The sequence below is a fragment of the Ranitomeya variabilis genome, chromosome 2 (assembly GCF_051348905.1).
Source record: "Ranitomeya variabilis isolate aRanVar5 chromosome 2, aRanVar5.hap1, whole genome shotgun sequence".
Classification (NCBI taxonomy): Eukaryota; Metazoa; Chordata; class Amphibia; order Anura; family Dendrobatidae; genus Ranitomeya; species Ranitomeya variabilis.
The window spans coordinates 241001529-241022332 of record NC_135233.1 but is presented as its reverse complement, the minus strand read 5'-3'; the positions used below and the strand labels follow the sequence as shown (position 1 = coordinate 241022332).

The 20804-nt window shown below is 46.9% G+C and overlaps 1 protein-coding gene across 32 annotated transcripts in view; it reads right to left on the bottom strand.

Moving 5' to 3' along the window:
- Positions 1 to 20804, bottom strand: part of RALGPS1 (Ral GEF with PH domain and SH3 binding motif 1) — a 1054187-nt gene that overhangs the window by 923251 nt on the left and 110132 nt on the right. For 2 of the 32 annotated variants that reach the window (XM_077284278.1, XM_077284276.1), the window contains exon 2: positions 10677 to 10796. The exons of the other annotated variants lie outside the window; for them this stretch is intronic. The gene's annotated coding sequence lies outside the window, so the exon portion shown is untranslated. The remainder of the gene's footprint in view (positions 1 to 10676; positions 10797 to 20804) is intronic. 32 annotated transcript variants of the gene reach the window in all.

The following is a 20804-nucleotide window of genomic DNA, read 5'->3' as shown; positions in this document are numbered from 1 at the left end:
AGACCCCAGCTAAGCTGAGGACTTCTGCAGCTCAGCGGACCTCCAGGGTACAGACCGGCAAAAAAGCTCCCTCTCCAGCGTCGCTGCTGCCAGCAAGTGGCAGCAGCAAGAAGCAGGGAGTTGCGGTGGAATCGGGCGCCGGGAAGAAGCAAGCGGCCGCCGGTAACAAAGGGATGACTCACCCCTCGCAGGCGCCTGACAAGCTGCAGCCACCCACCCAAGCCAAGAGGAGCAACTTAAACTACAAGGCACAGGTATTTGTGCCGAAGAGTCTGACAGCCGCCGGGACCTGTATGGAGAAAGTGACTACGATCGCAGAGCAGGAGCCGATGAAAGAAGAGCCGCTTCCTGAACAGGAAGTGGTGAAGGGTTCGTGCCGGGGAGATCTCTCTCCGGCGGAACAAGAGGCAGAGCCGCAGCGCTTGGTGAGGAGCGACGAGTTGCTGAAGCGCCGGGGAGCTCCCTCACTGGAGAGACAGGAAGTAGCGCTGCAGCATCTGAAGAGTAGCGGGGAGCCGCAGAAGCGCTGGGGAGACCTCTTGCAGGAGCGACAAGAGGTAGCGCCGCAGCACCTAGAAGAGAACGTGGAGCCGCTGGTTGAAAAGAACATGCACAGGGGAGAGGACGTCGCTGATATAGGAGCGGATCAAGGGACATCAGCGCTTCAGTATGAAAAGGACCGAGGGACACCGGTGTGGGTAAGAAGCTTTCTAAATGACCCCAATTTATGTGAACAATCTTCCCCCAGCACCAATACTATAGGGGACTTAGCTGGGCTTCCCAACATTAACGGGGGCCATGATTTCACTAAAGGTCACCAAAGCCACATCCCCTCTATTGCGGGTCCCTCCTCTTTTAAAGCCACGGATACGCAGAAAGAGAAGCTTAGTTTTACTCATTTAGGGGAAGAATCTGAGAGCCAAAAATTTACTTCTAATAACCCTATATTTGACATGGAGCCCTATAGGTCCTTAATTGACTCATTTAATAGATCCGAAATTTTAGCGGGTATGCAGGAGGGGGGAGAACTGGAGGATGAGCGATCGGATCTATCTGGTGGTTTGACTGGATCACTAGACGGATCGGAGGGATCAGACCTAGAGGAGGCATACATGAATAGTGATGATCTTGAATATTCTGATTATGATACGGTTAATTACTCCAGTTACTCTTCTTCAAGTGACGTTTCTGGTGAACCACCTAAAAAGCCTGTAAAACGCAGTTTAAAAAAGTCTTCCCCAGCTTTAGTAAAATTTGACGGTATTCCAGCATCTGAAGATCTTCCAACAGAGGGGTTTATGGTGTGTCTTATCCAATCATTTCTTACCACCTTGAACATTTGCGGGAAGGATGTAATTACTGAGCCTAAACTGTCATTCAATTCAAAAGCGTCCCAAACGTTTATTAAAAAGCTTTTCCAAGAAATAATTACATCCGTAAAATCTGCAGCTGAAATAATCCCCCCGATCATAAATACTGGAACCTCTTTCGTTCAAGATTCAGTTGCACATAAACGCAATTTTGGAAAAAACGAACAAAACATTTGTCAAGCCATTTCTAAGCCTTTAGATTCATTGGAGGGGATCCAGAAAAAATTGGATATCTTACAAACAAATTTAAATAATTTTGAAGACTTTAAAAGGAAGAATAACGTTAAGATCAGGGGTATACCAGATTCAATTCAGGCTTCCCAGCTGGAGAGTTACGTATCCTCACTGGTTTCTAATTTACTGCCCAATTCCACTGAAGGCCCTTTGATAGAGAGAGTTGTCAGAATACGTAGACCACCCACACTTCCCAAGGACCTGTCATGCGACGTCATTGTTACCTTTTATCCTAATTGGGTGAGGAACGCACTTTTGGGTATTTCGAGAGATCAGGGATTCCTCTCTTCCCCTTACAAACATCTGTCTTTTTATAAGGATTTGTCAAAAATTACGCTTCAAAATAGGAGAGTTTTTTTGCACACTACAAGAGAATTACTGCGAGCAGGCTTCCCCTACTCCTGGACAAGATCATCAACTCTTCGGGTGAGACTTCCGTCAGGTTTTTACTATGTTTCCTCCCCAGGCGAGGGTATTGAACTGTTAAAACGCATTGGAATTTACTCCTCTGGGGCCGCATCCAGTTTCCCATCTACAATTTGAAAGACAGCTGTCCTGGTTGAATACTCTACAATCAATCAACGACTGACTATCTGAGTAACTGCAGCAGCTTAATTCCACTTCAAAATTCACTTTGTATTTTTCTTTTTTTTTCTTTACCTTTTTGTTTATTGGATCAAAACCGAACTTTCCTCCACTAGGTTTTTGGGGTGTCGGGTGCACTCTCGGACCTGTTACAGGCATTATTTTCTTTTATACGATTTTCTACTCTACTCTCATTGCACGGACTACTAATTTAGAATACTAATACTACTGAGCACTGTATATGTTTTCTAGATATTGACGCTATTTTATAACCTTTTTATTTGTCTAACGCTTAAGCATTAGGTTCACAGTTCCTTTATTTTATTTCTTGAGTTTGGGCTATGTTATTTTTGACTTGTGTACTGTTATTGTTACTGCTAGGCCTAACTTCTAAGCAACATCTTATTTTCCTAAAATCTATAACCACTTCATATAATGCTAGAATATTTATTACTTTTTTTCCTTATTTTTATTTATAAGTTTCATATGTGTAGTATTTTTTAAGCAACTATAATTTAGTCTGTTTTTGAATGCCTGTTTTCCAAACCCCACTGCGTTTGGGGTTTTCTTTCCCTTTATTTCCCCTCCCTCATTCCCTTTCCCTTTCTCCCCTTATCCTTTATTGTAAAAATGTCAAAATGTTTAATAAAAATTATTTGAAAAACAAAATAAAAAAGATACAATAAATACAACTTCAAAAATGGCATAAAACATAACAGAGAATAAGGTGCACATATAAAGCCACTAAAAAAGCAAATTACTTTTGAAAACGGCAATGATGAATCTGGCGCCTAAGTATTTATCCGCTTGGAAAAGAAATCCACTCGGCGTTTCCAAGATTTTGCATAATGTGGCAAAAACGTGATCTCATTGCATACATGAATAGACCATTATCAAAAGCTCATTAAATTGGTGTTCTCAAGTTTAAAAGTTATCCTACCCATGGGAGAGGAGATAACTGTCCAATCGCTGGAGTCCAACAGAATGGAATGGTGCGGAGTTCGGTCATGCGCAATACTGCTGCATTCATTCTTAATGGAAGCGCCTGAACTTTCAGCCCACGGCTGATCTTTGGCACTCTTGTTCAAATGAATGGAGAGGCATGAGCGACCTCTGCTCCATTCACCTGGGCATGGTTCTCAGAATTGGCAAGTGCAGGGGCTGAAATACCATTGGTGCAACATGTGCAGCCACAGACAGGCCCAAGAGATCAGAGGGCCAATACCACCTTCAGAGCGGCAAACAGCTCTGTAACACACACACACAAAATGTGAAGATGAGTTACTGGATTCCAAAGGGCTCACCGTGTCCAACCCTGGGCGAGGGCTGCAGCAGTCAGACACCCAGTGATTGGAAAGTTTTTATCCAGTAGATGGTAGGTAATGACTTTTAAAGTTGAGAACACCCCCTAAAAAAAACAACCAGGGGAGTTACATTTCTTGCATCTCGGTTCATTGCAATAATCTCTGCAGCAAGATCAATAAACTGATTCCCAGTAAAATACTGTCTTGAAAAGTGATGCAGGGAAATTCTGAGACTGGAATAACAGTGTGCAAACTAAAAATGCAGTTTCACAGCAGAATAAAGACATCCTCTGCTATTTCAGAACGTACCAAACAGGAGCAAGTGAATAGCTCATGTGAGAGAAACCATTCAGGAACTGAATTTCTAAAAAAGAACTGATCAAAGACAAAACTGGTGACAGAAGCCACATGAATGAAATACTGATCATAAACAATAAGCTGCCATCAGAATTGATCAAGTGTGATCTGAAATATAGCACAGTGACCAAGGCCTCAGTTTAACAAAACAGCATTATAGTCAAGCACTCTCTGTTCAACCTAAGAGGTCAGTGTTCAAGAAGCCATCAAAAAGACATCATGAACCAATGTATAGAAACACCTGTGCAGACAAATGTGAAGATTTCCAGCCTAGTTTTCCAGTTATAATCAGACAATTAGTATAAATAATACTTTGACAAATGCAGCCATTGTCACAGAAATTTCTGGGTAGCAATGAACATCTCTGGCAGAAACCGGTTTTTACTTACCGGTAATAGGATTTTACAGAGTCCACAACAGCACCCCTACGAGAGAGGGGATAAGCCCACCATCCGGACAGGAGCTACAGGTTAAAAAGGGGCGGTCCCCCTCACCCTCCAGTTTGTGTTCCAGAGTATCAAGGGATACCGCCATTGAATCAGTACATGATAAAATTTCTTAAACAATACTAATACCATCACCTCTATAGAGTGATCTCTAAAGGCACACCTTCCAATAGAGTGCAAAAATAAATAATACAGGGGGGGAATGTACGGGTGCTGTCGTGGACTCTGTAAAATCCTATTACCGGTAAGTAAAAACCGGTTTTCTTATCGCCACGACAGCACCCCCACGAGAGACTTTCAAAGACTATTTAACTGGGAGGGACCACAGCACTAAGTACTGAACGGCCAAAGTGTAGGCTGGAATTAGCAGATAGATCAAGGCGATAGTGCATATAAAAGGTGGAAGGTGATGACCAAGTTGCCGCCTTACATATCATATCATTGGGGACATCTGCCTTCTCCGCCCAAGATGACGCCATAGCCCGAGTGGAGTGCGCCTTGATGCCCTCTGGTGGTGTCTCCCCTTTGGCAGAGTAAGCAAGACATATCGCATCTCTACTCCATCTAGCGATAGAACTCTTCGTAACACCTGAACCTTTCCTTCGATTCTGGAAAGAAACAAACAAAGCCCTACTCTGTCTCTAGCTTTGTGTCCTATTCAAATACTCTAATACTGCTCTCTTAACATCTAGAGTATGATATTTTTGCTCCTGCTCTGACGGTATATCTCCTGGCTTCTATGAAACCTAGATGCTACCTTAGGTAAGTATGCAGGATCTGGTTTTAAGACAATTTTGTCTTGGAGGATTATTAGATAGGGAGGATCAACTGATAACGCTTGGATATCACCAACCCTCCTAGCAGATGTTAACGCTAAAAGTAGAGCTGTCTTTAGGGTCAAAATTTTTATTGGAATAGACTCCAACGGTTAAAAGGAGGTTGTTAAAGCTTCGAGCACTAAATTTAGATTGTCATGATTAAGGGAGCTTAGTCTCCAGAAACGCGTTGAGATTCTTACCCATATGGCTTGTGCTGAAGTCTGTATCCTCTATGCTTAAAAGTTTGTGAATAAAGAAAACTCTTTTTTACGGATTCGGTGAAGCTGGACATTCTTTTCTTTTTTGGACTAAATTTAGATCCCAAGGGGGCAATCTTGCAATATGGATCGGGTTACAACGCGGACATGCTTTAACAAATCTAGCAACCCATCTATTCCCAGCTACATCACTGTTATATAAGGCCCCTAAGGCTGAAATATGAACTTTCAACGTGTTAACTGCCAAACCCAATTCCCAGCCCCTCTGCAAGAATTCCAGAATGGCCGGAATTGGAACTTTGTCTGTTAGGGGTTGTTGATGGAATGTAAGGAATTTCTTCCAAATTCTAGAATAAATCCTTGTAGTGACCTCCTTCCGGCTTTTCAACAAGGTGGATATCAAAGCCTTGGAAAAACCTCTTTCCCTTAGAAGCTCCCTCTCAAGTTCCACGCCGTCAAGTGAAGAGTCTCCAAATTGGGATGATGAAATGGACCTTGAGAAAGGAGCTCCGGAACCACTGGCAACACCCAAGGATTGGTCACTGACATTGCTCTGAGGAGAGAGAACCAAGGCCTCCTGGGTCAAAAGGGGGCAATTAGAATTATTCTTGCTCTCTCCTCCCTGATCTTCCTGAGAGCTATCGGAATCAAGCACATTGGGGGAAATGCATACGCTAGCGGAAAGTCCCAACGGACCCGAAGGGAATCTACAATGCACGGTTGGTCTGCTCTCTGGAGATACAAACTCCCTGACCTTCCTGTTTTCTTTCGTGGCAAAACAGATCTATTACTGGTAATCCCCAGAGCCTGACTATCTGTTTGAATATCTGTTTGTCTAGAGACCATTCTCCCTGCCGAAGGGAATGGCGACAGATAGTCCGCTTCTACATTGAGGTCTCCTTTTATGTGAATTGCCGACAGGGAATGAAAGTGACTCTCAGCCAAGGCCAGTATCCATGCTGTAGTGGCCATCAGGGATTGTGATCTTGTCCCTCCTTGATGATTGAGGTAGGCTACTACCGTCATATTGTCGGTCTGTACCCTTACATGCGAATCCTTCAGGGATGGTAGCAAGTGAAGGAGAGCATGTCTGACTGCTGAGAGTTCCTTTAAATTTGACGAGCTTTGGGATTCTAGACCCGACCACCGCCCTTGGGTCAGAACCTCCTCCATGTGGGCTCCCCAACCAAATAGACTGGCATCGGTTGTAACTATCCTGTCTGGTATAATACTCCACTGAACTCCCCTTGACAGATGACGCAGGCTGAGCCACCATTTTAGATCGTGAAGAGTGGCTGGTGATAATCTGATTTTCCCATCTAGGAAACCCTGAAGCTCTTTTTCTGCCTGGAGGATCTCGAATTGTAGCATACGAGGATGAGCTTGAGCCCATCTCACGGCTGGTATACACGCTGTCAGTGACCCTAGTAGGGACATTGCGTCTCTCAACCTTACATTCGGATCCTTTCTTACAGCCGTGACTTTGCGAACAATCTTCTGCTTTTTGTCCTCGGGTAGAAAAGATGACTGATCTTCTGAGCTTAGAAGAATCCCTAGAAAAATTTGAGACCTGGCAGGTTCTAGTCTTGATTTTTCTATGTTGATTATCCAACCGAGTTCCTGTAGGGACGATATCATGGCATTTACATGGGCCTTACACTGACAAATAGAATTTCGAACTATCAAAAAATCATCTAAGTTGGGTATCACAAGGGTATCCTTTTCCCTAACATGGGCCATTACTTCTGAAATAATTTTAGTAAATATCCTAGGTGCCATGGACAGGCCGAAAGGCATTGCCAAAAATTGAAAATGCCTAACCTGATGGTTTACCCGCACTGCCATCCCGAGGAACTGTTGGTAATCTTTGTGAACTGGCAGATGATAATATGCATCTTTTAGATCTAGTACTGACATGTAGCACCTAGGAAACAAAAGTTTAGTTGTTGATTTAATTGATTCCATCTTAAAAGCGCGATTTTGAAGAAATCTATTTAATTTACGCAAATTTATGATAGTCCTAAAGGACCCGTCAGGTTTAGAAATCAAAAATAGCGGAGAATAAAATCCTGTCTTCTCCTGGTGTTTTGGAACCTCTTCAATAACCCGCTTCTTAAGTAACTGTTGAATCTCTATTTCTAGGGCCTGATGTTGAGCTAGAGAATCAAGCGAAGTTAGAACAAAATGATCTGGGGAAATGTTCAGAAATTCCAACCTCAACCCCGACACAACAACCCCTAATATCCAGGTACTAGAAGTTATTTTAGTCCATTTATTGAGGAAGAATTTCAATCTACCCCCCACTGGTAGCTTTGATTTATCTATAATTGCGTCTGCGTCTTGAAGAAGATGAGGGGTTTCCTTAGTATCCACCTTTTTTCTTTTGTTCCGCTGGTTCCAAATTGCAACTGTATCCTTGCTGGTCTGCTTGAAATCTTCTGAAAGGTACACGTCTTCTGAAAGCGTTCCTAAAGGTGGGATTAAACACTTTAGGAAATCCCTTCTTCCTATCCTCCGCAAGGATATCATCCAGTACCGAGCCAAATAGGTACTCACCACTGCATGGAATGGTGCACAACTTGGCTCTAGCCTGAGCATCGCCCTTCCAGGTCTTAAGCCAAAGTGCCCGCCGAGCTGCATTTGAAAGACCAGCTGATCTTGCAGCTAATTTCAAAGAGTCTATTGAAGCATCCGCTAAATAAGCTACTCCCTCTCTGATCCGAGACAAGGAGTCCAACAACTTTTCTCTAGGAACCTTCGCCTTAAGTTGCTCTTCTAGCTGGCTCACCCAGACCATAACGGATCTGGCAGTACAAGTACCAGCAATCGCGGGTTTAAAGGCTCCCGAAGATGATTCCCACACTTTCTTCAGGAACATGTCCGCCTTTCTGTCTGACGGATCCTTAAGGAGTCCTACATCCTCCAGAGGTAGCGAGGCTGATTTTGAGGTAGAGGCCACCGCCACGTCCACTTTAGGGACCTTTATCCATTGAGATAAGAGGTCATCATCAAAGGGGTATCTTCTCTTTGCGGCGGATGGCAAGATCCCTTTATCCTGCTTATCCCACTCACGTCTGACCAGATCTTTAATTGTGTCAACCACCGGAAAAGTTTTACGATTCCTCTGGCATAGCCCCGCAAACATAATCTCCTGGGTAGATTTTGCTTCCTTATTTTCTGCGACACCCACAGTTGCCCGAACGGCTTTAACTAGGGTTTCCATATTCTCCATGGAAAAACAAGGCCTTCCCTCCTCATCCGAGGAGGATGACGAGAAGCTCTCTGAACATTCGCCATCCTGTAGGGAAGCGCTTGAATCAGACATCATATCCATCCTGATTTTTTCATGCCGTCTCGATTTAAGGGAACATCTTATTTCTTCCCTAATAGCCTCCCTCAAATCTGATGTACATAGAGGGGCTTCTTCCAAAGTACGGCAGATACAAGCCTGACACAGTTTCTTTATAACTGTCCGGCAATGGTTCCTTGCACAAAGCACATTGTATATGCTTTGACTTTGTAAGCCTTTTACCCTACAACAAAGCATAGCACAAAACAGCACAATCAGCTACTGGGCTGGAATTAAACACTCACCCCAGCTGATGAAGATGGAGTACCGGTCTCTGAGGAGGTGAGGTGCCACATGACGTCGGGTTGCCAGACTCCTGCTGCCCATGTACCATGCCACTGCTGCGTGACCGACTGCTGCTCTTCTTCCGCTGCTCTGTCAGCTGCAAGTGTTTGGCGTCCCCCATCGAGGACATGTTGCCGCACACACTCACCCTCCAGCGGCTCTGCTTTTTATATTTGCCGCACACCTCCTCCCAACCTCCCCCGGAAGTAGAATAAGTACTTCCGGGTCACAAGCGCCGGCAATCATTCAGAAGCGCCGCGCGGCTGCGACCCAGGGCGGAATTCCTCGACCCCTGGGAATGCATCTCCACTCCGGCCAGACGAGGGGGGGTCTGCAAGCAGTACACCCCCGACGCTGCTTCCAGTGCCCCCGATTCTGCCGTTCTCTCTGGAAACCGCACAGAGGCTTGGTGGACCCGGGTAAGTCGACCTGCAGGCTCCCGCCGTCCGGACAGGAACCCAAACTGGAGGGCGAGGGGGACCGCCCCTTTTTAACCTGTAGGTTCCTGTCCGGATGGTGGGCGGATCACCTCTCTCATAGGGGTGCTGTCGTGGCGATAGGAAAAACCCTGCTTAACCCCTTCAGTGATTTTCATTTTTTTCTTTTCTTTCTTCCAAGAGGCATAACTTTTTTATTTTCTGGTCAATATAGCCGTATGAGGGCTTGATTTTTCATTCTACCAAATAGTGTATTGACAACATCCCCAACTCTCCAGGAATGGTCAAAGCGGGGGGGAGAATTGGTACAAATACTATGCCACTTTTGTTAAAATCTATTTTATTAATTTTCTAAATAAAAAAATACATACATACAATAATTTATGAAAAGAAAATTCCTCAGGGACATGCCCTGGTGAGGCAACTATGAATCAAACATTTGCAAGATATGTACACATGAACATGAATGAATATATCTCTTAAAGTACCTCAAAAACCATACATAATATCTCAAGTGTTGGGTATAGTGAAGAAATTTTTTTTATTTAAAAAATAACGTAAATTTGCTAGACCGTTTTTTTGTATATTTACGTGGGGGGACAAAGTATAACTATAGAGCAATAATACCATTATTGACAGACAAATAGAATAGTATGCTGTATATCAAGTAATACCAGATGATTATTTATATACAGGGCGACACACAGGGCCGTATTTGCCACTAGGCACTCGAGGGCACGTGCCTAGGGCGGGGACAATGCAGGGGGCGGCACCTGAGCAAGTTTAAGAAAAAAAAAATTTTTTTTTTTTTTTAAAGTCCGGGGTCGCCCCACCCAGGGGCGCCGCTATAATGAGGTGAGTTGAGCACTTCACCTCTAGCGGCATCCAGTCCCTCAAAACAGGGGGCGGCAGCAACAGCGCCGCCCCCTGCAGTCAGATCAGATGTGCCGGGTACTAGCAGTAGCCATAAGCATGCCCAGGCAGCCAGGGAGACGAGCTACTTGAACAAACTAAGCACAGCCTGTGGGCGGGGACTGTGGCTGCTTGCCTGCTACACAGTAGCGTAGCGACTGGAGGGGGCCATCGCCCGGGCCCTGTCACATGAAGGGGCCCACCGGGAGCCAGGGCCACTTCTGTGACATACAGAACACAGCATAGGAGCAGAGCAGTATGATGTCTGCTCTGCTCCCATCTGACGGAGACTCTGCAGGCTGCTAGCACAGTGGCCGGCTGCAGTCTCCCCCCTGCAGTGAATGGTTTCGCCCCCTCTGACCTGATCATGAAGCTTTTCCCCGGCTGCAGTTCTTCCCTCTGTGCACGCTGGGATTGGCTCAGGCACTCTGGGTCCTAGTGCCCACATGTTGCATTTCACCAAGACACTTCCTGGTCCTGTCTGCAAACGTTATCAGTAAGTGCTGGGGATGGAACATTTTAGGCTTATTAAATTCAGGTATGTCAGTGTGATGTGAATGTGAGACCATGGGGGTATTGTGGGAGCTGAAAGTGGGTGAGGGGGGACAGGGTAATGAGGGGGTGGATGTGAGACCATGGGGGTATTGTGGGGGAGGGAGACAGGGCACTGGGGGGTGAATGTGAGACTATGGGGGTGTTGTGGACTCTGAAAGTGGGTGAGGGGGACAGGGTACTGATGGGGTGAATGAAAGATGATGGGGGTATTGGGTACTGAAGTGGGGGAGGGGAGGCAGGGCACTGGGGGGTAAATGTGAGACCATGGGGGTGTTGTGGGGGCTGAAGGTGGGTGAAGTGGGACAGGGCACCGAGGGGTGGATGTGAGATGATGGGGGTATTGGGGCTGAATATTATAATGTTTTGTTATGATATTATATGTACTCCATCATGTAATATTTGCTGTCTGGGGAGCCTGGAGATGGGGGGGTAGGGGGCTTTTGATACGTACCACATGGGTCTTTTATGAGTATTAGTATAAGGAGCCGCATACAGTAACCAAGAGCTGCATCACATTTACAGCACCACTCCGGCATTATTATTTATTTCATTGCTGGAGCGGTGCTGAAAATCCGCGTCCCCTGCCCCCTGTCTGATACTCACCTTCTGGCGTTTTCATCTGTTTTAGTCTCCGCTTGGCTCCGTCTCCTGCAGTTTGTGGCCTGTCCGAGGCTCCAGTGTTTCATGAAGCGGCGCAGAGGTCACTAATCAATGTAAGTCTGTGGGAGCCTCGTTCTGGCCTCTCTCTCACTCTCAGGCTATGTGCACACGGTGCGGATTTGGCTGCGGATTCATAGCAGTTTTCCATGCGGTGTACAGTACCATGTAAACCTATGGAAAACCAAATCCGCAGTGCCCATGGTGTTGAAAATACCACACGGAAACGCTGCATTGTATTTTCCGCAGCATATCAATTCTTTGTGCAGATTCCGCAGCATTTTACACCTGCTCCTGTATAGGAATCCGCAGGTGTAAAAACGCAGGCAAAATCCTCACATAAAAGCAGGAAATCCGCGGTAAATACGCATGTAAAATGCAGCACATTTTACCTGTGGATTTTGCAAAAACTGCGGGAAAAATGCGCATACGAATCCGCAACGTGTGCACATAGCCTCATAGTCTTACATTGAGCTCTTGTGACATAGCTTCTCACTTCTGGCCTGTCAGAAGCTGCACTCACAAGTTTGAGTGTGCCACAAAATAGTGAATACACCGGAGGATGAGTAAATGACTGGGAATGGGGACCTGCGCTTAAAGCACCACTCCAGCGGTGGAAAAAAACCCTGCTAGAGTGGTGCTTTAATAATTTAATAATAAGCAATTTAATACTATAAAGTTGATAAAGGTTTGGAATAAATGTCTGCAGTCACTTTATGTGACTGCAGACTGCCAAATCATGACAGGGAGCTGCGGGCCCATCATACTGTGTATAAGGGAGCTGCGGGCCCATCATACTGTGTATAAGGAAGCTGCGGGCCCATCATACTGTGGTAAGGGAGCTGTGAGCTCATCATACCGTGATAAGGGAGCTGTGAGCTCATCATACTGTGGTAAGGGAGCTGTGAGCTCATCATACCGTGATAAGGGAGCTGTGAGCTCATCATACTGTGATAAGGGAGCTGTGAGCTCATCATACTGTGATAAGGGAGCTGTGAGCTCATCATACTGTGATAAGGGAGCTGTGGGCTCATACTGTGTATAAGGGAGCTGCGGGCCCATCATACTGTGTATAAGGGAGCTGCGGGCCCATCATACTGTGTATAAGGGAGCTGCGGGCCCATCATACTGTGTATAAGGGAGCTGCGGGCCCATCATACTGTGTATAAGGGAGCTGCGGGCCCATCATACTGTGTATAAGGGAGCTGCGGGCCCATCATACTGTGTATAAGGGAGCTGCGGGCCCATCATACTGTGTATAAGGGAGCTGCGGGCCCATCATACTGTGTATAAGGGAGCTGTGGGCCCATCATACTGTGTATAAGGAAGCTGTGGGCTCATCCTACTGTGATAAGGGAGCTGCGGGCTCATCCTACTGTGATAAGGGAGCTGCGGGCTCATACTGTGTATAAGGGAGCTGCGGGCTCATACTGTGTATAAGGGAGCTGCGGGCCCATCATACTGTGTATAAGGAAGCTGTGGGCTCATCCTACTGTGATAAGGGAGCTGCGGGCTCATCCTACTGTGATAAGGGAGCTGCGGGCTCATACTGTGTTATAAGGGAGCTGCGGGCTCATACTGTGTATAAGGGAGCTGCGGGCCCATCATACTGTGTATAAGGGAGCTGTGGGCCCATCATACTGTGTATAAGGAAGCTGTGGGCTCATCCTACTGTGATAAGGGAGCTGTGAGCTCATCCTACTGTGATAAGGGAGCTGTGGGCTCATACTGTGTATAAGGGAGCTGCGGGCCCATCATACTGTGTATAAGGGAGCTGCGGGCCCATCATACTGTGTATAAGGGAGCTGCGGGCCCATCATACTGTGTATAAGGGAGCTGCGGGCCCATCATACTGTGTATAAGGGAGCTGCGGGCCCATCATACTGTGTATAAGGGAGCTGCGGGCCCATCATACTGTGTATAAGGGAGCTGCGGGCCCATCATACTGTGTATAAGGGAGCTGCGGGCCCATCATACTGTGTATAAGGAAGCTGTGGGCTCATCCTACTGTGATAAGGGAGCTGCGGGCTCATCCTACTGTGATAAGGGAGCTGCGGGCTCATACTGTGTATAAGGGAGCTGCGGGCTCATACTGTGTATAAGGGAGCTGCGGGCCCATCATACTGTGTATAAGGAAGCTGTGGGCTCATCCTACTGTGATAAGGGAGCTGCGGGCTCATCCTACTGTGATAAGGGAGCTGCGGGCTCATACTGTGTTATAAGGGAGCTGCGGGCTCATACTGTGTATAAGGGAGCTGCGGGCCCATCATACTGTGTATAAGGGAGCTGCGGGCTCATCCTACTGTGATAAGGGAGCTGCGGGCTCATCCTACTGTGATAAGGGAGCTGCGGGCTCATACTACTGTGATAAGGGAGCTGCGGGCTCATACTGTGTATAAGGGAGCTGTGGGCTCATACTGTGTATAAGGGAGCTGCGGGCCCATCATACTGTGTATAAGGGAGCTGCGGGCCCATCATACTGTGTATAAGGGAGCTGCGGGCCCATCATACTGGGTATAAGAGAGCTGCGGGCCCATCATACTGTGTATAAGGGAGCTGTGGGCCCATCATACTGTGTATAAGGAAGCTGCGGGCCCATCATACTGTGGTAAGGGAGCTGTGGGCTCATCATACTGTGATAAGGGAGCTGCGGGCTCATCCTACTGTGATAAGGGAGCTGCGGGCTCATACTGTGTTATAAGGGAGCTGCGGGCTCATACTGTGTATAAGGGAGCTGCGGGCCCATCATACTGTGTATAAGGGAGCTGCGGGCCCATCATACTGTGTATAAGGGAGCTGTGGGCCCATCATACTGTGTATAAGGAAGCTGTGGGCTCATCCTACTGTGGTAAGGGAGCTGTGAGCTCATCATACTGTGATAAGGGAGCTGTGGGCTCATACTGTGTATAAGGGAGCTACGGGCTCATACTGTGTATAAGGGAGCTGCGGGCCCATCATACTGTGTATAAGGGAGCTGCGGGCCCATCATACTGTGTATAAGGGAGCTGCGGGCCCATCATACTGTGTATAAGGGAGCTGCGGGCCCATCATACTGTGGTAAGGGAGCTGTGGGGTCATCATACTGTGATAAGGGAGCTGTGGGCTCATACTGTGTATAAGGGAGCTGTGGGCCCATCATACTGTGTATACGGGAGCTGTAGGCCCATCATACTGTGTATAAGGGAGCTGCGGGCCCATCATACTGTGTATAAGGGACCTGCGGGCCCATCATACTGTGTATAAGGGAGCTGTGGGCCCATCATACTGTGTATAGAGGAGCTGTGGGCCCATCATACTGTATATAGAGGAGCTGTGTGTCCATCATACTGTGTATAAGGGAGCTGTGGGTCCATCATACTGTGTATAAGGGAGCTGCGGGCCCATCATACTGTGTATAAGGGAGCTGTGGGCCCATCATACTGTGTATAGAGGAGCTGTGTTACCATCATACTGTGTATAGGGGAGCTGTGGGGGCCTTATACAGTGTATATGGAAGCTTTGAGCTCACCATACTGTGTATAATGGAGCAGTACATGAGGGACTTAGGGGACATTATTAAATGTAAAGTGGGCACTTCAGCATTATTGTATTGTTATAGGGGCACTCAGAGTATTGCGACCATCAGAGTTGCATATTGTCACAATATGGCGGTAAAATCAGTGTTCGTTTTTGTATATAGATTTATTTTCAATAACAGCGAGGTCATATTCTGAGGTTCCACTATATTCACAATTAGAGTGCGCAACCGTCACTGTAATTCTCTCGTGCCCCCCCCCCCTCTGTTCTCTCGTGCCCCCATCTATTCTCCTATGCCCCTGGTATTATGCGCTTGTCACTGTCACAAGAATATAGCAGTGATGCCAGCAGGGTAAATCCCACGTCATAAATTGCTTCCTTAATATGACAATGGTACCAGTCCCCCCTGGCTGCCTGCTGTGTGCCCTCTTTGGTATACACCAGGTAAGGACAGGAGCCGCAGGCAGCAGGAGACTGTGCGACCATGAAGGTAAATAGAAGAGGATGTGTTATGTTTGTATTGTATCCTGCCTGACATTAAAGGGGTTGTCTGAGATGGGGAAATATACAGTATATACATACTAGTTTATTTAAAATAAATCCTACACAGAGAGATATTGCTCTCCTGTCACCCCCGGAAATTCAGCCACAGACCTCTCTGGTGGTCGACAGCGGTTCTGGAAGCGATGACTGCACCATCTGGATGTCACAGAACAGATAAAACCTGTGATTAACTGCAGCGGTCAGGTGACTGTGAGGCTATGTGCACATGTATTTTTGAGGGCTGCGGATTTTTCCGCAGAGGATTTCAGAAATCCGCAGGTAAAAGGCACTGCGTTTTACCACGGGTTTACTGTGTTTTTTTTTTTTTTTGCAGATTTTGTGCGAATTTCACCTGCGGTTTTACACCTGAAGATTCCCATTATGGAGCAGGTGTAAACCGCTGCAGAAACCGCACAAAGAATTGACACGCTGCGGAATGTAAACCGCAGCGTTTCCGCACGATTTTTCCGCAGCATGTGCACTGCGGATTCCGTTTTCCATAGGTTTACATTGTACTGTAAACGCATGGGAAACCGCTGCGGACCCACAGCGGCGGATCCGCAATGTGTGCACATAGCCTTAGACGCTTCTCTGAAGGGGGGCCTGTGCCAGTCACCTGACAGTTGTGGGCTTTAATTTTCTCTTATTTTGCCAAATTTTCAAAAGAGTAAGGGATGGTCTTAAAAAATAAAATTGAAAACCCCCTATTACATTATTTAGTGATTCTCATTCGTGTCGGTGTTCCCCTCTGGTACCAAAAGTGATGTCGACCTGTGCATTATTTACATGACCGCTGCAGCCAATCACTGACCTCACAGTCATTTGCTGTACATAATAGTACGACCACTGCAGCCTGTGATTAGTGGGGGTCAAATGGTGAAGGCCCCTGCAATCATTATTATTTATCGTACATCTGGATACAGATCTACAGTACGTAGCAATTAAAGGGGTGTTCAGGGCTGTAGACATGTTTCTGCACTCTATGTGACTTCAAACTACTGAATGCATGTAAAGAGTAAATGTAATATAAATTGAATGTAAGTAAAGAGTAAACCAGATTTATTTATACTGATTTTACTATGGGGGGGGGGGGGCGCCATTTTGCAGTTCGCCTCAGGCAGCATAGAGGCTAGGTTCACCCCTGGCCCCACCCACCCACCTCAGTCTTGGCTGCTGCGGGGGGAGGGGGTCTCGGGCGCAGGGCCGCCATCAGGGCATTACAGCCCTGACTACTGTATGGGGCAGAAATGGGTGCTGTACCTTTAAGCAGCAGGCCCAAGTGTATCACGGTCCTGACGCGGGTTATGTGACACGCTGCGCGCTCTTATGTAGGAGCACTGGAGCAGACTGGAGGTGTGAGAGCCCTCAGGAATACTCCGCAGGTGACGGCACAGACAGTAAGGAGTTAACTGCTGTCAGCCCGAGGATTTCCTGTCTCCTCGGTAACAAGGAACCTTTCTGTGTCATCTGCGGGGGAAGTGTTTCAGTGCTGCACTTCTTGTGCTCTGCCAGTACTGTCCCCCATGTGGTGAGAAGGTGACTGGGGGGTTTGTACAGGGAGCATCAGGGGGGTCTGGGGATATTGGGGGTCTCACCTCTGTGCTTGTCTGCCCCCTCAGATGTTGCCTGTCAGAGGGGGGACCCTGCTAAGGTCCATGGCTGCTGTCTGCAGGTAAGAGCCCTTCTGTCCTGTCTCAGCTGCTGTGGCACTATAAGTCTCAGCATGCACATACAGGGGAGACAAAGATTGTGGTGATTTACACGTTTCAAGCTGGAAGACATTTTGCTTTTTTGTAGAGAAGCAGGACGGACATGTTTGTGGGAGACGATACTGAAGTCGGCGGTGAGCAGGGAGAGGAGGCGGGCAGTGTGTGAGGACTCAGGAAGCTGCAGAGAGGAGTGAGGTGAGAGAGGAGATGGGAGTCTGCTGATGTGAGTGAGCAGAGGGGAGGCTGGTAAGGGGAGGAGATGAGAGGCTGGTAAGGAGAGATGAGAGGCTGGTGGGGGAGGCTGCTGAGGAGATGAGAGGCTGGAAAGGAGAGGAGATGAGAGGCTGGTGTGGGGAGGCTTCTGAGGAGAGGAGATGAGAGGCTGGAAAGGAGAGGAGATGAGAGGCTGGAAAGGAGAGGAGATGAGAGGCTGGAAAGGAGATGAGAGGCTGGAAAGGAGAGGAGATGAGAGGCTGGTGTTGGGAGGCTGCTAAGGAGAGGAGAGGCTGGTGAGGAGAGGAGATGAGAGGCTGGAAAGGAGAGGAGATGAGAGGCTGGTGTGGGGAGGCTGCTGAGGAGAGGGGATGAGAGGCTGGTGAGGGGAGGCTGCTGAGGGGAGGAGATGAGAGGCTGGTGAGGGGAGGCTGCTGAGGGGAGGAGATGAGAGGCTGGTGAGGGGAAGCTGCTGAGGGGAGGAGATGAGAGGCTGGTGAGGGGAGGCTGCTGAGGAGAGGGGATGAGAGGCTGGAGAGGGGAGGCTGCTGAGGAGATGAGAGGCTGGTCTCATGCTGTATATGGGGAGGTTATGTGGGTCTCATGCTGTATATGGGGAGGCTGTGTGGGGCTCATGCTGTATATAAGGGGCTGCGGGGGGTTTAAAGATATATAGCGGGTGTCAGCATACTTAATTCTCAATATTAAGTGATACAATTAACACTAATTAATATTGAGTAGAATTATTTTCATGCTATTTCATGCTCCACAACAGTCATGGTCTTTCATCTGGCCCCTCGGGGAAATAAATTGCCCACCCCTGATCTAGAGACATGGAGTGAGAAGCCCACAGACGATAGCAACAGATTAGTCCGTTCTCTCACTAAATTACCCATCCAGCTCTTCACACTATTCTCTCTGAAACGTCCGAGCATTGCAGAGATAAACGTCCCTGTTTGCAGTCTGAGTGATGCTGCCCGTGGTTTTGGTAGTATGAATCGACTGACAGGTTGCCCTTAAAAATCTGTCAGCCAAACCGTGCAACCGTGGCAGAATCAACTGACTATGTACTGTGTATGAGATCCACCAGATTCTCACATGACAACTAATGGAAAGGTTTGCTAAGGCTACTTTCACATCAGCGATTTTCTCCGTTCGCGGCAGACACTGCAGTTTTTCTGCATCTGTCACGTAACATATCACTTACGGGCTGGCAACTCTGCGTTCGGCCTCATTCATTCCCTATGGGACTTGTGGACATGTGCGGCACTTGAGGCGAGACAAAAAAAAAAAACACTGCTAGCATCATTTTTTTTTTCCTGTTGTTGCAAGTACCGCATTTGCTGGATCGCAGCAAAACCGCAAGTGCCGCAAGTCCCATAGGGAATGAATGAGGCTGAACACAGTGTTGCCATAAGTGATCCGTTACGGATGCGGAAAAACTGCCGGATCTGCCGCAAATGTCAAAAATCGCTGATGTGAAAGTAGCCTAAGTCACTGCCGATAGAGTCTGCATTAGTCATACTCGCCAATGGGGGAGGCAGCATGAAAAGTGCCTAGGGCAGCAGAAACTCTAAATACGGCCCTGGCGACACAGTATAGCAATAATGTCATTATCAACAAATAGGGTAGTATATTATGAATAGCCACTAAGTATTCACAAATATTAATGTGCATAGTGGTTCTAAAGTGCGTACCGTGCCTTTAAATTCCAACACTATGATCGTCAGAAGATCATATGTCCCAGGGGTATATTTATACAAAACACAAGTAGCTTCAGGTCACAAAAGGGATTAAGATCACCATGTGCATGTCCAGGAGGACTAATGTGCGTTTCACCCTGCTACGTGCATGTTTTAGATTTTTCTATTGGGGGAGTATCGCTCACAGTAATACAGGCTGAATGTGAGGTCTCTGTGTGTTTTCTCTCAATCTGCTTTAGTTCATTTCTATAGGCTTTTTTTGTACAGTCTAGGATTTTTTTCTTCCCTGCCAACTGCAGATCTGTGTATAATCCTGTCCCCATCCCTGCTACTATTTCTAAGGACGGGTTCACACATTCAAGTTTAAATCCAAGTACGGATACGGGTACACTCGACATCATCATAAGCATAAAAAAGCCTGTTGAGTGTGGTCAAGAAACCAAGGCAGCCATTCCATGCATCGGAAGGCAACACAAGACCAGCCAAAGGGGGCAGTCAGACGGCTATCTATTGGACAGATATCTGAAAGCAATGCATGGACTGGCAGGCAGCTCTCTTGATCCGAGCGTGACAGCTGCATAGAAATACATAGCTGAGCTGAGCTATGACCCGGCTATCAGGGCAATGAGGATGTTACAAGAGGGTCCCCACATGGTCTGAGGGGCAAGAACGACAGAACGGGACCCCAATAAAACAATCCTTATCTAAGAACTGGCCCAATATCTATGGACATAACTGTTTATCACCCATGGTAATTCTGCTTCATGTCACTTGTCTTATCCATGGTTTTTCCCTTTTTTTTTTTCTATGCTGTTGTGCATAAACATGTGATTCTTCAGAATTTGTTTTAGTCTTTGCCTGATGAAGAGACCTGTGTAGTCTCGAAAGCTTGCAATTTGTTACCATCTTTTCAGTTAGCCATTAAAAGGTATCAACCACTGAGGACTCTCAATTCTAAACATTTTTCTATCTACTGGCTAACACGGTACCCAGATATATTTCTTTCCTATTTACTTACAGACAGAGGTGATTATTTGTAACAAGCTATGTTGTAAGAAAAACAGCAAAAGAGTAGATGACAGTCAGGTACTGGATTTGTTTTTCAGGAGGATGCTGAATGTACAATCCTGCCTTCTTGGTGACTTCTTGCTGCCTGCTGTGCTACTGTTAGGAGCCTGGCATAAGCAATGAGTGCTCAGAGATGTGTTTCCTGAGGAACAAGCAGCATGAGGGGCACTTCCCCTCGGCTGCACAGCAAACATGACAATAAGAATTTTTGGGGTTTTATACTTCTAATAACCTTGATAAAGCTCACGCGAAACGTGCGTCAGTGGCAGAGTGGCATGTGTTCCTGCCTGAACAGTAGCATGGGTAAGCACTTTTGGGAGAGGGGATAGTACTTGGAGGTATGGTTTATACATGGATTAACATGATGAGTTGTTTTACACATTCATGTCCATCCCCTTTACTCCCATGTTGGATCTTTAGGCACTAGCACTTTATATTATGCCCTTGCCCGTTTTAGCGAGTACACAGTAGCCATGATCCCGAGTAGTACCTGATCCTTTGCGGTTTGTGTCTCTCAGACTTATT